At 47.4% G+C, this 14962-nt stretch overlaps 1 long non-coding RNA gene across 1 annotated transcript; it reads right to left on the bottom strand.

Moving 5' to 3' along the window:
* Positions 1–12340: 12340 nt before the first annotated feature.
* Positions 12341–14738, bottom strand: LOC131559461 (uncharacterized). Its single transcript, XR_009274881.1, has 5 exons — positions 14680–14738; positions 13995–14058; positions 13227–13302; positions 12799–13108; positions 12341–12458 (listed from the first exon to the last, which is right to left on the bottom strand). It is a non-coding gene; the product is annotated as an uncharacterized LOC131559461 (long non-coding RNA).
* Between the last annotated feature and the right edge of the window lie 224 nt (positions 14739–14962).

Raw genomic sequence — 14962 nt, 5'->3', positions numbered from 1 at the left:
TGGCCTTCATTAGGAGTGGCACCTGGGTTAGAGAAAGGCAAAGTTAAACGGCATTGCTGTGAGTGCAGTGGATGACCTTGTGTGCTCTAAGACATGGCAATGCCTCTGCTAGGCTTCTGAACAGCCTTGGGTGGGGGGGCCCTCAAATAAACACCCTTTCTCACCCTGCTGCCTGCAAACCCCCTCCCAAGAACTCCTAAACTGGATACCTGATCACCCTCCCTCTCCCAGTCACAATCTTCAACTCACCTGAAGCCTCAATCTCAAACATCATCCTTGACACTGGGCGGATCCCTCTTGTGACACGATGAATCTGCTGAAAAATTGTTGTGCTTGAGGTCTGAACAATAACAACCACTTCTCTCCACTGTGTACCTTGACTGCTGGCAACCAGATTGACTTCCTACAAGAAAGACAAAGAACAGAGCTGTAACACAGTCACCACAAACACTTCTGATGCAGAGACAAATGGGGCCTCACCTGCTCAGGGGAATCCCCTCACCCGGGATGGGGCCCTCTGGCACAGATTTAATCCATCTCAATCTGAAAAAAAAGTTAGGACAAAAGTCACACTGTTGCAGGATAACTGAAGAGCTCCAGATATGATGTGTCCATCTACAAATCGCATCTAGAGTCCAACTACACCCCACATTACAAATTCCAAGTCCCTGGGACTTCTCCTATTGCACCAGGCTGTGCGGCAGGGCAGAGCAGCCCCGTCCCAAATGTGTGCTGACACCCGTGACACAGGACAGGCAGGACAGGACAGGACAGACAACGGGGACACAACAGGAACAGAAATCTCTTGGTCAGGAAAATGGCTGCAAGGACTGAGAGAATGCAAAAGGAGATGACCGAGCTGAGACCGATGGTGAGCTGATGAGGCTCAGAGAACCCTGGAGGAAGAGGATGATAACTGAATGATTTATTCCAAGGACAGCAAAGATGGATGCCTAGGAATCCTACGGTCAGAATGCTGCACCTAACCTCATATTATTGCAAGTCCTAATCCACCATAATGGAACCAGGTGGGGCACAGCTCTCCATATAGCTCAGAAGAAGACCTGAAAAGACATCTGACTGGATGCTTCCAAAGAGAGAAGAGAGTCTGATGCCTGTCTGAGCTCCCCAGTCAAAAGTTCTGTGGCCTGGGTGCCAGACCAGGGAATGCAGAGATCACAGATGCTAACAATGATGCCAGGGGTACTGATAGGGCCCTCCAAGGCCTAAGGTAAAAGACAGGAGACACACAAACAACACACAAGGGACAACAGAAAAGTAACACGAGACATACCGGGACTGCTCTGCCCTGCTGCACACCTCAGCACTGTGATCAAAAGTGAGACTTGGCTTTCATGGGGCCTAACGAGCCACTTAATGAACACCCCCCCACCTCCAAACTGGACTCAAAAACCCCTCCCAGTAATTCCCAAACCAGCACCATGCCTTCATCCCCACTGTGGGTCACAGCCCTCTACTTATCTCTCAGACATCTGGGGATGCCAGTCTGTGTCAGGTGCAAAGAAAGGCCACCTCGTCAGCTGGGAAGGTCCTGCTGGCACCGGGCTGGTGTCTCTCAGACAGCTAGATTAAAGAAAACCAAACATCAGTGCCTGACCTTGGCACCGCATCGGCCAAAACCCCACCACTCTGCTACTCACCGCGCTCCTAAGAAGGCCCGGCACCTCCTGACCCTGACCCTCTGCCACACAGGGAATGCATCTGCACCTGAAAGAACATATGTCAAACACCACCAGAACAACTCACAAGCTGCAAACACCTTATGTCAATCTAGGAACAGCATCTAGAGCCCAAGTACAGCCCTCATTACAAATTCCCACTCCCCATGGTTTGTCCTACTGCAGCAGGCCATGCGGCAGGGCAGAACAGCTCCGGCACAAACGTGTGCACACACCCGTGACACAGAACGTGACAAACAGAGGGGACATGAAACACGACACATCATGCTTGTGGTGAGGGCCTCGAGGGGAGAAGGGAAAAGGGACCCCAAAGACACACCAGGGAACACAGCACACCGGAAAACACAACACAGGCCAGAGCTGTTCTGCACTGCCCGCCTAAAAGCTGCCATCAAAAGTAGAGCCTCTCCCTTTAGCTGTCCTAAGAGGCCCTTGGAGAAGATTGCTTTTCCCTCTGCTCATTTTTAACTCTGCCCCAAGAACTCCCAACCTGCTACTCCCTCATCTCCAGGCCAAGGCCCCAGACTTATCTTTTGGATGATCGGTGAGAAGAATCCACGTTGCACCTGAAATGAGTCTGCCTCGGAGGGCCTCGTGATGGCCTGTGAGCCTCTCGGTCAGCTGCAATAAAGAAAACCAAAACCAAAGTGTGAGTTCAGAGTTATGTGGGCCAAATCCCTGCAAGGCAGCTACTTCCCTTTTCCTGAGTGTGCCTGGCTCCTTCAGGCTCCAGCTTCATGCTGATTCCAAGGCTGTGGCCTTCATTAGGAGTGGCACCTGGGTTAGAGAAAGGCAAAGTTAAACGGCATTGCTGTGAGTGCAGTGGATGACCTTGTGTGCTCTAAGACATGGCAATGCCTCTGCTAGGCTTCTGAGACACCTTGGGTGGGGGGGCCCTCAAATAAACACCCTTTCTCACCCTGCTGCCTGCAAACCCCCTCCCAAGAACTCCTAAACTGGATACGTGATCACCCTCCCTCTCCCAGTCACAATCTTCAACTCACCTGAAGCCTCAGTCTCAAACATCATCCTTGACACTGGGCGGATCCCTCTTGTGACACGATGAATCTGCTGAAAAATTGTTGTGCTTGAGGTCTGAACAATAACAACCACTTCTCTCCACTGTGTACCTTGACTGCTGGCAACCAGATTGACTTCCTACAAGAAAGACAAAGAACAGAGCTGTAACACAGTCACCACAAACACTTCTGATGCAGAGACAAATGGGGCCTCACCTGCTCAGGGGAATCCCCTCACCCGGGATGGGGCCCTCTGGCACAGATTTAATCCATCTCAATCTGAAAAACAAGCTAGGACAAGAGTCACACTGTTGCAGGATAACTGAAGAGCTCCAGATATGATGTGTCCATCTACAAATCGCATCTAGAGTCCAACTACACCCCACATTACAAATTCCAAGTCCCTGGGACTTCTCCTATTGCACCAGGCTGTGCGGCAGGGCAGAGCAGCCCCGTCCCAAATGTGTGCTGACACCCGTGACACAGGACAGGCAGGACAGGACAGGACAGACAACGGGGACACAACAGGAACAGAAATCTCTTGGTCAGGAAAATGGCTGCAAGGACTGAGAGAATGCAAAAGGAGATGACCGAGCTGAGACCGATGGTGAGCTGATGAGGCTCAGAGGACCCTGGAGGAAGAAGATGATAACTGAATGATTAATTCCAAGGACAGCAAAGATGGATGCCTAGGAATCCTACTGTCAGAATGCTGTACCTAACCTCATATTATTACAAGTCCTAATCCCCCACAATGGAACCAGGTGGGGCATAGCTGTCCGCACAGCTAGGAGGAAGACCTGAAAAGACATCTGACTGGATGCTTCCAAAGAGAGAACTTCTGACTGGGGAGCTCAGACAGGTATCAGAATTGCATCTATGGCCTGGGTGCCAGGCCAGAGAATGCAGAGATCACAGATGCTACCAATGATGCCAAGGTTTCTGACAGACCCCCCTACGGTAAAAGACATGGGATACACAAACAATACATAATGCACAATAGACAAGTGACACCAGACACACCGGGACTGCTCGGCCCTGAGCACCTCAGCAATGTGATCAAAAGTGAGACGTGGCTTTTATGGGGCCTAACGAGCCATTTAATGAACACCCCCCACCGCAAAAGCTGAATCAAAAACCCCTCCCAGTAATTCCCAAACCAGCACCATGCCTTCATCCCCTCTGTGGGTCACAGCCCTCTTCTTATCTCTCAGAAATCTGGGGATGCTGGTCCCTGTCAGGTGCAAAGAAAGGGCACCTTGTCACCTGGGAAGGTCCTGCTGGCACCGGGCTGGTGTCTCTCAGACAGCTAGATTAAAGAAAACCAAACATCAGTGCCTGACCTTGGCACCGCATCGGCCAAAACCCCACCACTCTGCTACTCACCGCGCTCCTAAGAAGGCCCGGCACCTCCTGACCCTGACCCTCTGCCACACAGGGAATGCATCTGCACCTGAAAGAACATATGTCAAACACCACCAGGGTAACTCACAAGCTGCAAACACCTTATGTCAATCTAGGAATAGCATCTAGAGCCCAAGTACAGCCCACATTACAAATTCCCACTCCCCATGGTTTGTCCTATTGCAGCAGGCCAGGCGGCAGGGCAGAACAGCTCCGGCACAAACGTGTGCACACACCCGTGACACAGAACGTGACAAACAGGGGGGACATGAAACACGACACATCATGCTTGTGGTGAGGGCATTGAGGGGAGAAGGCAAAAGGGACCCCAAAGACACACCAGGGAACACAGAATACTGGACAACACAACAGAGCCCGGAGCTGTTCTGCACTGCCCGCCTGAAAGCTGCCATCAAAAGTACAGCCTCTCCCTTCAGCTGTGCTAAGAGGCCCTTGCAGAATATTGCTTTTCCCACTGCCAATTTTTACATCTGGCGCAAGAACGCCCAACCTGATACTCTCCCATCTCCAGGCTGTGGCCCCCGACTTATCTTTTAGATGATCAGTGATGAGAATCCACATTGCACCTGAAATGAGTCTGCCTCGGAGGCCTCTGTGATGGCCTGTGAGCCTCTCGATCAGCTGCAATAAAGAAAACGAAAACCAAAGTGTGAGTCAACAGTTATGTGGGCCAAATCCCTGCAAGGCAGCTACTTGCCCTCTCCTGAGTGTGCCTGGCTCCTTCAGGCTCCAGCTTCATGCTGATTCCAAGGCTATGGCCTTTATTAGGAGTGGCACCTGGGCTGGAGAAAGGCAAAGTTAAACGGCATTGCTGTGAGTGCAGTGGATGACCTTGTGTGCTCTAAGACATGGGAATGCCTCTGCTAGGCTTCTGAACAGCCTTGGGTGGGGGGGCCCTCAAATAAACAAATAAACACCCTTACTCACCCTGCTGCCTGCAAACCCTCTCCCAAGAACTCCTAAACTGGATACCTGATCACCCTCCCTCTCCCAGTCACAATCCTCAACTCACCTGAAGCCTCAATCTCAAACATCATCCTTGACACTGGGCGGATCCCTCTTGTGACACGATGAATCTGCTGAAAAATTGTTGTGCTTGAGGTCTGAACAATAACAACCACTTCTCTCCACTGTGTACCTTGACTGCTGGCAACCAGATTGACTTCCTACAAGAAAGACAAAGAACAGAGCTGTAACACAGTCACCACAAACACTTCTGATGCAGAGACAAATGGGGCCTCACCTGCTCAGGGGAATCCCCTCACCCGGGATGGGGCCCTCTGGCACAGATTTAATCCATCTCAATCTGAAAAAAAAGTTAGGACAAAAGTCACACTGTTGCAGGATAACTGAAGAGCTCCAGATATGATGTGTCCATCTGCAAATCCCATCTAGAGTCCAACTACACCCCACATTACAAATTCCAAGTCCCTGGGACTTCTCCTATTGCACCAGGCTGTGCGGCAGGGCAGAGCAGCCCCGTCCCAAATGTGTGCTGACACCCGTGACACAGGACAGGACGTGACAAACAATGGGCACAAGACACAGACAGAAATCTCTTGGCCAGGAAAATGGCTGCAAGGACTGAGAGAATGCAAAAGGAGATGACCAAGCTGAGACCGATGGTGAGCTGATGCGGCTCAGAGAACCCTGGAGGAAGAAGATGATAACTGAATGATTAATTCCAAGGACAGCAAAGATGGATGCCTAGGAATCCTACGGTCAGAATGCTGCACCTAACCTCATATTATTGCAAGTCCTAATCCCCCACAATGGATCCAGGTGGGGCATAGCTGTCCATACGGCTCAGAAGAAGACCTGAAATGACATCTGACTGGATGCTTCCAAAGAGAGAAGAGAGTCTGATGCCTGTCTGAGCTCCCCAGTCAAAAGTTCTGTGGCCCGGGTGCCAGACCAGGGAATGCAGAGATCACAGATGCTAACAATGATGCCAGGGGTACTGACAGGGCCCTCAAAGGCCTAAGGTAAAAGACAGGAGAAACACAAACAACACACAAGGCACAACAGAAAGTGACACGAGACACACCGGGACTGCTCTGCCCTGCTGCACACCTCAGCACTGTGATCAAAAGTGAGACTTGGCTTTCATGGGGCCTAATGAGCCATTTAATGAACACCCCCCCTCCAAATTGGACTCAAAAACCCCTCCCAGTAATTCCCAAACCAGCACCATGCCTTCATCCCCACTGTGGGTCACAGCCCTCTACTTATCTCTCAGACATCTGGGGATGCCAGTCTGTGTCAGGTGCAAAGAAAGGCCACCTCGTCACCTGGGAAGGTCAAGCTGGCACCGGGCTGGTGTCTCTCAGACAGCTAGATTAAAGAAAACCAAACATCAGTGCCTGATCTTGGCACCGCATCAGCCAAAACCCCACCACTCAGCTACTCACCGCGCTCCTAAGAAGGCCCAGCACCTCCTAACCTTGACCCTCTGCCACACAGGGAATGCATCTGCACCTGAAAGAAAGTTAGAACATATGTCAAACACCACCAGGGTAAATCAAAAGCTGCAAACACCTTATGTCAATCTAGGAACGGCATCTAGAGCCCAAGTACAGCCCACATTACAAATTCAAACTCCCCATGGTTTGTCCTATTGCAGCAGGCCATGCGGCAGGGAAGAACAGCTCCGGCACCGATGTGTGCACACACCTGTGACACAGAACATGACAAACAGGGGGACATGAAACACGACACATCATGCTTGTGGTGAGGGCCTTGAGGGGAGAAGGCAAAAGGGACCCCAAAGACACACTAGGGAACACAGCACACCGGACAACATGACACAGACCGGAGCTGTTCTGCACTGCCCGCCTGAAAGCTGCCATCAAAAGTAGAGCCTCTCCCTTTAGCTGTCCTAAGAGGCCCTTGGAGAAGATTGCTTTTACCACTGCCAATTTTCAAATCTACCCCAAGAACTCCCAACCCACTATTCTCTCATCTCCAGGCCAAGGCCCCCAACTTATCTTTTGGATCATGGGTGATGGGAATCCACGTTGCACCTGAAATGAGTCTGCCTCGGAAGGCCTCTGTGATGGCCTGTGAGCCTCTCGGTCAGCTGCAATAAAGAAAACCAAAACCAAAGTGTGAGTCCAGAGTTATGTGGGCCAAATCCCTGCAAGGCAGCTACTTGCCCTTTCCTGAGTGTGCCTGGCTCCTTCAGGCTCCAGCTTCATGCTGATTCCAAGGCTGTGGTCTTCATTAGGACTGGCACCTGGGTTAGAGAAAGGCAAAGCTAAATGGCATTCCTGTGAGTGCAGTGGATGACCTTGTGTGCTGTAAGACACGGCAATGCCTCTGCTAGGCTTCTGAACAGCCTTGTGTTGGGGGGGCCCTCAAATAAACAAATAAACACCCTTTCTCACCCAGCTGCCTGCAAACCCCCTCCCAAGAACTCCTAACTGGATACCTAATCACCCTCCCTCTCCCAGTCACAATCCTCAACTCACCTGAAGCCTCAATCTCAAACATCATCTTGGACACTGGGCAGATCCCTCTTGTGACATGATCAATGTGCTGAAAAAAAATGTTGTGCTTGACACAGCTTGGAATTTCAGGGAGTTGCACTCCTCAATTAATAAAAAAAAAAAATCCCAAAAACAAACAACGAAAAAAAAAAAAGAAACAAAGAAAACCCCACAAAAACAATAAAACCCTAAACACCTAACTCCCCACAGAAACAAAAAAAACCCACAGAAAGCATCAAAAAATCCAAAAAACAAAAACCCACGAAAACCAACCAAAAACCCCCCAAAAAACCCCAAAAATTCCACCAAAAGAAATCCAACCAAAAAAACAACCAGAGGAAAACTAAAAATTACAAAAGCACCTTACCACTCCTAAACACAAAACCCAAAATCACAAACCTAAATACTCCCTGTATTCCATGCTGTTTTCTTCACAGAATCTTCCGAGCCTCTGTGCTTTAGATGCCCAGAAACACCTGCTGAAAAGAAGCTGAGATCGGCTGAAAAAGCCTCTTCACTGAACTGAGAGGAGAGCTCTTACCCCAGCACATCCCAGAGAGGGAATGAGGCCCCTCAGCCACGGCTGGGGTTAATATACCCCTGATTGTGCCCGCCTCTCGTTCCCATGCCACCCAGGAAAAGGGAGGGGGCGAATCCCACCAAGCCCTCAGGGCAGCTGCAGCTGTTTGGCTCCTCTGACTCACATTCAAGGGCAGTAAAGGGCTTGTTATAGAAGAAAACTCTTCAGAAAAGTAACAGTGCTTTCTTTTTTGCAACAACTACTTGGAGCAGAAGAATAGAAAACTGGCAAGATATAAAACTTTGTGGTAAGGTTACATAGCTAGATCAATTGGGTAATTGGGTAATTTGCTGTTACCTTACATAATTATTCTGTGTTTAATAAAAGCCATCTAATAAATTCACACCCAAAACTCCAGCAGCCCAGCTGGCCCTACCAAATCTCTATGTTTATGCATACAGTAAACCAAACCAAAATCCCAGTAATACCTATCAGAAGTCTGTGAAAGAAACCGATTGAAATTGATCCTACCTCAAATACAAAACAACCCATGCAAAGTTAGCTTGACTCAAAAAACAATTTACACAGAGCTAATAACACCAAGAAATAAAACAACACACCATATACCACCAAAGAATATAATAGTGAAGAAAAAAGAAGCCACTTTTTTTTTTTTAAATTTAAACTAACTTCTTTTATTAGCTAGAACAAAAGCTTTTCCCAGGACTGTAACAACTTCTTCTCCTTCTTCTCCTTCTGAAATGTCCCTTCTCCTTCCCAAATTCCTTACAACTTCTGAGTTTACATCCAAGCAAAAAGCAAAATTCGTGCACTTGTGTGTTCGATGCTCCTGTCAGATTCTCTGTTTCTCTCCACATCTTCTTACACTTTCAGTCTTCACGCTGTCGTGCCGTGACGAGTTTGACGAAAGAATTGGTAAACGTTAAGAGAGGATTTCCCTGCCTCCCTCCCCAGAGCTGGTTTCCTTAGTGCATTTCACTCAATCCCAAGCCGGCAATGATGCACGCTCACCTCAAGCGTGCAAGGCTCACAGCTGCTCGCCTAAACTCGGCTGTAATCGGCTAAACTCGGCCATTGTCATCTGCATTCGGCTGGACTCGACCCTTCGGCACGGCTCGGCTCGCTTCGGCCGAACTCGGAGCCGCTCTGTGCGCTCGGCGCGGCACGGCCCTCTTCGGCCGAACTCGGAGCCGCTCTGTGCGCTCGGCGCGCCTCGGCTCTCTTCGGCCGAACTCGGAGCCGCTCTGTGCGCTCGGCGCGGCACGGCCCTCTTCGGCCGAACTCGGAGCCGCTCTGTGCGCTCGGCGCGGCACGGCTCTCTTCGGCCGAACTCGGAGCCGCTCTGTGCGCTCGGCGCGGCACGGCTCTCTTCGGCCGAACTCGGAGCCGCTCTGTGCGCTCAGCGCGGCTCGGCTCGCTTCGGCCGAACTCGGAGCCGCTCTGTGCGCTCGGCGCGGCCCGGCTCGCTTCGGCCGAACTCGGAGCGGCTCGGCTCGCTTCGGCCGAACTCGGAGCCGCTCTGTGCGCTCGGCGCGGCTCGGCTCGCTTCGGCCGAACTCGGAGCCGCTCTCTCCGCGTTCGGCGCGCCTCAGCTCGGCTCGGCTCCCTGAGGGCGGGCAAGCGGCGCCGCCTCACGTTAAACTCGCCCGGCTCGGGGCTCTCCTGCTGCCGCGTCCCGCGGGCGGCCCGGCCATCGCACGGACACGATCGGGAGCGCGGCGTGGCACAGGAGCTCATTGGGCAGTGACCGCACTCGCGCTAATTAGCGCGCACGAGAGCAGCGGGCTCGGTTCGGCTGAGCTCGGCTCCGTTCAGGCAGCCTCGCAAGCCTGGCCTCGGTTCGCTCGAGGCCGTCAGGTTCCGCCGGTCTCGCCTGGGTTCGGCTGAGCTCGTTCCATTCGGCCGAAGGAGGCGTCGTTCGTTCGTGTTTTTACAAATATCTTTCTATATTGACTGTATATTTCTATATTTAGTTTTATACTTCTATAATACTTTCATTATTCCAAATAAAAACCCCGTCTCTAACCAAATAAATAAAAAAACCCCTTCTTTTAAAGGATATTGAAATGTTTTTTATCGATACTTTGTATAATTATACATTCATATTTTAATTTATCGTTTCTTTGGATGTATTACATTAATAATGATATATATATAAAATTTTAAAATAGATTTAAATTATTATTTAAATTATGTATAACATCTACTGCTACAACTAATTCTTTCTTATATTTTTAATTTTTATATTTATCTGTATGTATTTATTATATATTTCCAAACTTAGATTTCTACCTTTATATTATTTGTATTTATAATTTTTACAATCAAAACCCTGCCTATTGACCAATAAAGAAAACCCGCTTTATTTAAGTATTTTAAAAATATTTTCATGTTTATAATTTTCATATTTATATTTATAATTTGTTCAATATTACATGAGAACACACCTGCTCCTGCACCCCAGTGGGGCTCCTTCTCCTGGGGACCTTGGGGTGCCCCAACGGCATCAGAGCCCCGAGTCTTCACCCCCTTCTCCTCTATTTAGAAACTACACTGGAACTTTTTTCTGGAAACAAAGACATTGCCTAAATCCTCTCCCTGTGTCCTAGACAGATGGATATTCAGTTATTAGTTGGCTGGGCAGCAGTTTCTTAAATAGAATGATAAACAAGATGTGAACATTTTAGCTACAAGCAAATAGGCAAATCTGAACAAGGTACCGATGGCCAGCCACTGAAGTTATTTTGAAGGAATTTTTTAAACAATAAAATACTGATACCACAAAAATAAAGCAAAAAGCTAACTACTGGCTAAGAAAAAATTAACTTTTGACAGCAACAACATTCCAACCACACAGGCTTTTTCCCAATGTCATACCTTATAACTACCTCTCTTGGGAATTCTCATCATGTATCCCAAAAGGAATAAATACCTCAGAGCGTCCTAAAGCAAAAAGTAGCACACATGAGCTCCTCACACTCCCGGGAGGCCTGCACAGCGTGCACTGAGTCTGCAACAAATTCTGCTCACTGAGGGTCTGCAAACAAAGGTTCAATTGATGAATTGAACTGATTTTAAAGGGAGGTTTTCTAAGCGCTGAAGCACAACAAAGAACAAGCAACAACAATTCTTAAATAATCTGCAAGTTTTATTTAGCATATATGCGACTGATTTCCACACTGTGGATTCTGACTTGGATTCGTCTGTAGGTTCAGGAAGATGACAATGCACACTCTGCCTTCCCTGAGCCCCCCACAGCAGCTGAGCACTGCTCCGTGCGCTCAGATCATCAGGAGCTGGATTACACGTGCCCGCATGGACTGGAACTGCTCTGCTGCAGATTCAGGAGATGATGGCAGAGAGGGGCTGGCCGAGGCGTCGTCCCAATTCCATTTCTGTGTGACGAGAAGCGGTTTGTTCCCAACAGCTGCAACAATCCCCAGCTCCCATCCGTGGTGAGTACCGATGGCACGCAAATGGCAGCCTGAGGAAATCGTGTTCTGGGCTCTAAGTGGTCAGGACAGGGTCTGATTTTCTGTTTTGTATCTGTATGATGATTAGTACAACAGGGCTCTGATGGTTGACGTGGCAACACAGAATTAAAAACCCCTCAATAGGATTACATCGACTTCTAGGAAAAGACAAAAGCTTAGGACCCTTCTGAAATCTACTTTTAATCCAAAGCACGGGGCTTGTCAGCACGCTGGACCTTCCAGCTTTTCAAAGCAGCTTACCTCTGAAGACCAGGAAACATTGATTTCTACAGAAACAATGGGCAACCCCCAGGCTAACCTCAGCACTACTGTTTAATAGGGGACCTGCCAGCGTGCCAGTCCAGCTTCAAGTGTGCTTTACTTCAGTCTAACATCCCCACAAAATTCTTCTCACATCTTCCAACCCTGAAATCTTATTGTCCCCTAAAGCTTCTCTTCATTAGCAATTTCCAAGTAACATGGGATTTTTACAACATTCAAAAACGTCATGCTGGACTGTGCTACAGAGTAATCTGCAAATATAAGCTTAGCAAAGTTTGAATTGACTTGTCCAGAGAAAAAACCTACAAGTGAACACCTACACCTGCCTACAAAGAGCTAACAAGCCCCTGGCAGCTGCCAGCATCAAAGCACAGCGGATGTTTCTAATACAGGGTAAGGATAACAATATCACCTCCTGTTCTCTCCAGCTTCTTTTCCCTGCAGTCGTATTTTGCTTCTTAGGATTTTTTTAGTCTCTGCATCTTCTTGGACAGCACCGAGCCCGATGACAAGGAGACGAGAGTCTTTCCCTGCCGTAGGGAGAGAACCAGGAAAACAGTTAAAATAAGAACAGGGCAGTTTGAAATTCATACTTGCAACGAGAAGCAGCGCCTAACCAACAGAACTAAAGTAAACAAAGCATGATACCTGCCTGGGGACAGAAGACTTATAAACTCTCCAGGATTTACAATTCTAGCGACCAACCCCTTCAGGACAGCAGCCAAGTGTCCCATGGGGTGGTGCTGCACCAAAGAACCATCTGAGAGGTTCCAAAGAGTGAAATGCACAATATTTTGCAAAGACAAAACATCTTGCAAAATAACAAAAATACAATAGATGTAAACCACAGGGCAAGAGTACAAGTGTTACCTTTGGGAGCTGGAACCATCCAGGTGAGCACCTGATAACTGGATCCTCACCAGAGTTTGAACCCTTCAGGACACAGAAGGGTTTTCCCCAGGAATTTCACAGACTGAGTTTGGATAGAAGCGCGCTCGCCGGGTCCTCAGAAACGTCGCCCATTCTCCAGGTGTCTGGAGAGAACTGCAAATGGCTCTCACGTAGTTTGAGCTAGTTCTGTAAGGTCTCAGGGGGAATTTCACCAGATGCAACCAAATTGGGCAACTCCCAGTGGGACAGAAGGAACCCAAAGCTTGGGTGAGCAGAGCTGCAGCAAATACTGAGGAAACAAACAAAACAGCATCAAAAATAATAAACCATCCTTCTTTTTTCTCTTGCTTTTGTTTTTTCTCTTATTCAGATCAGCACAGCAATTAAAGAGAAGGTGAAAAACTCACCATTACTGAACATTTCATCACCTGTAAGCTGAGCATCCTTAGCATAGAGGAGTCCAAAGTTAAAATTCACCGATCCCTGGGAAAGAAAACCAAATATCGTATGATAAACAGTCAAACAGCAGACATAAAAATTTGTTTCCTCTAAGGACTTTCAGGTACGTATGTATCTTTGCATTACACATGAGAACATACACTTTACACCATCACCTAATACATAATAATTTACCTTTAAATTTCGATAGTATAGCATGAATGTTTTACTTAAACTGGTGATCTATTATTATTCAGTTGGTGCCTAAAGGTATTTCTGCTGTCACGTTCAAAAAAACATGAATTTTTTTTTTACTGTAATGAGCAATTGATTTCAAAGTCATCACAAGCCCACCAAAACACAAAGCTCTGTTCACTGGACGGCTCTGTGAGCTAGAAGTAGTTAGGCTTCTACTTCCCTCTTGTTCTTCCAGAACCAATAAATCCTGTCAACAAAACCAGGATCTTTAGCCCACTGCTGTGAAAGATTCTACAAGGATGACGGTTTGATTTGTGTTTAGAAGTTTTGATTTGAAATGGCCAGACCAATGGATAAAGACAGTTTAAGTAGTATTACATTACTATTATTATTATGTCTATTATTATTTTTACTAGTACTACTACTATTATTATCACCTGCTACTGGAAGAAACAAACCAGTAGTACCTATACTTAATTACTTTTATTTCCAGAAAATAATAAAGAAAAAGAACCAAACCAAAAAAAGTCACTTCCTACCTTTTATATCAAGGGATGAAAAATTTCTCTTGGCCTCTTCTCCGATTTATCAAGACTCACAGCACTGAAAGGCAAACAAAACAGTGCTTTATAGAAGGCCAAGTGCACGTTTCAAGGCTGAGCCACCAACTGATTGCAGTGACAGCAGTTACAACACGAATCGTTCCCAGAGCCTCTGTTCCATGGAATGTTCTGTGGAACTGCCATTTCTTTCCCAAAATACTAACTTCCAACACTTCCTAAACGTATTTGGTATTTTAAAACAACAGAAGTTAGTGAGACTCTGTGTGGAGGTCAGGTTTAAATTTATTTCCTTCTAAAGCACAGAGCTCTGTTCCATCACCCTTCCCTTCGGCTCTACGCTGCATCATGGTGAGCATTTGAGGAGGGCTCAAGAACCAATTCTATTTCTCTCTTTTTCTAGCTCTCTCTATTCTTAAATCATTCCAGACAAGTCCAATGAAAAATGACAAGTTCAGCATCAAAGTCACACTTTTTCCCTTTGTCTGCTCAAGAACAGGCTCTAAATCCACTTATTGCTGCCTTCAACGGTTAAGACTTGCAAAACCATTTTTACATGTTTTACAGCTTTATCATAAAACCCACAGAACGCAAGCTCTCAATTACAGGAAAAGGTAATTCACAGGCAAATATCTAAAGGGATCACTTGCTTGTAAATACATACCTTGAGAGAGATCGCACTGAGAACGTTTCTGTGGGACTCTAAGGGAGACATATTTTCTGGGTACCCTGGAAACAAGAAAAGCTAGGATATATTACAGGACATCCCCACTTTTTCTACATATTCAAATAGGATTTTTAATAAAAACAATTCAGTTAAAAAAAGAAGGAAGAAAACCAAGGTGATTTTACACAGCTATATTTACTCCTGATTTAGAGAAAAAAAAAAGTCACGGGTGCTGCAAAGAAAAAAAAAGTGAACCATAAACGCCTACAGTAGAATTTTA

This window comes from Ammospiza caudacuta, chromosome 6 (genome assembly GCF_027887145.1).
Source record: "Ammospiza caudacuta isolate bAmmCau1 chromosome 6, bAmmCau1.pri, whole genome shotgun sequence".
In the NCBI taxonomy this organism is placed as follows: domain Eukaryota; kingdom Metazoa; phylum Chordata; class Aves; order Passeriformes; family Passerellidae; genus Ammospiza; species Ammospiza caudacuta.
The sequence above is the reverse complement of the archived record's forward strand: the minus strand, read 5'-3'. Positions and strand labels throughout refer to the sequence as shown.